Source organism: Oxyura jamaicensis, chromosome 21, assembly GCF_011077185.1.
Source record: "Oxyura jamaicensis isolate SHBP4307 breed ruddy duck chromosome 21, BPBGC_Ojam_1.0, whole genome shotgun sequence".
NCBI lineage: Eukaryota > Metazoa > Chordata > Aves > Anseriformes > Anatidae > Oxyura > Oxyura jamaicensis.
In genome coordinates this window covers 2056815-2058387 of record NC_048913.1, presented here as the reverse complement: position 1 = coordinate 2058387, position 1573 = coordinate 2056815, and positions in this window count along the sequence as shown.

The following is a 1573-nucleotide window of genomic DNA, read 5'->3' as shown; positions in this document are numbered from 1 at the left end:
GGGGCTTCACTCAGGGGCACGGCAGCCTGCACTCTGCTGAAAAACACTGCTACAGTCTGTGGCCAAAGTTACCCCTTTTTAAACTTTATATATACACTTTTGAACTCCCACAAATCAGGCCCTGTGCTTCATGCCCGGCGTTGTGCCACATTCAGCCTACATAAACCTATGGGGCTGGCTTTAATCTGCTTTCCCAGCATCCCTGGGTTTGAAAATGCATCTACCATGGAGAGAGAGAGGGGATGGAGAGAGAAAAAAGAAGTCAGAGCACAAAGCGAATTCCCTCCTGTAAATCTTATTCGATGCAGATATGAGGGCTGACTTAGTTTTGCAGTCCTCACCCCTTCACCTCAGGTGCTGGGATTAATGGGGGACTGTTTTTCCCCTTCTGATTGCGTAAATGAGGAAGCTGTTGACTCGCATGGTACTGGAAAGACATATGTGCTTCATTATCTGGATTCCTTGTATTGTTTCAGCTTGTTGTTGCTGGCTGGGAACACGCAGCCTTGAGCTGTTCCCATTTTTAAAATGCACTTTTTTCTGCCCCGGATTATTGCCAAGTGGAGATTTAAGTACACTATTACTTTTATGGAGGACTATTAAGAGTTATTAGATCCCATTAGAGCAGACTATGCTCTTAAAAAAAAAATCCTTTATTTTTGAACAACCATTTATATTCATTTAAATCTGACAGAATGTTTGTATCAATGCAAACACATTTAATTATATCTTAGATCAGCGAGAACATTTCTTGTTTATTTTTTAAAAATCTTTTATTAGTCTCCCCTAAAGACTGCATTCTACTTACGTGGCTTTAGAGCAAGTCTGAGCCATCATGGATGCTCTGTGTACGGGGGGTTCTGACATCGCTGGCATAAGCAGGGTTGGAGAAAGGTGACTGGAAACTTAATCCCAGCAGAACCTGTACCTCTTTTTTGATTAGGTTCAGATTAAATCCTCAGCTCATGGACACTTACATATCAAGGGGATTCTTTATATCAGTAGAAGTTGGATCAGACCCTACATTACAGTAGGAATATGACCTAATATTATTGGCAGAAGCCACTACCAGTAACAACTGCATATAGCACCCGTTCCTGGGTGGTTGTGATTATTTAAAGACAGGATGAATGCCTGCATTAATCCCTGTTTTGTTCCAAGCTTACTTCATGCCTTCACTTCTCTTTACAGTGTACATCCAGTTCTCCAAATTTCTGCCCATCACTAGTTTGTCTCAAGTCAATTTCAAATAGAACAAAGAAAAGGTCTCAAAGGAGTATAGAATTCTACATGCTGACACTGTATTTTCTGAAAACCCCCTGACAGAGTAGCTCTGCCTGCATCCCTTCCCTTACAGCAGCATTTCTTGTAAGCACCAGTCTCAGAAGTCCAGACCTATGGGTTTGATCTTCTTAAACTGTAATTTGCATAACCCACTTTGGGAAGAATGCTATGTCTTCCTGGAAAATTCCCTTCCCTTCCCTTCCCTTCCCTTCCCTTCCCTTCCCTTCCCTTCCCTTCCCTTCCCTTCCCTTCCCTTCCCTTCCCTTCCCTTCCCTTCCCTTCCCTTCCC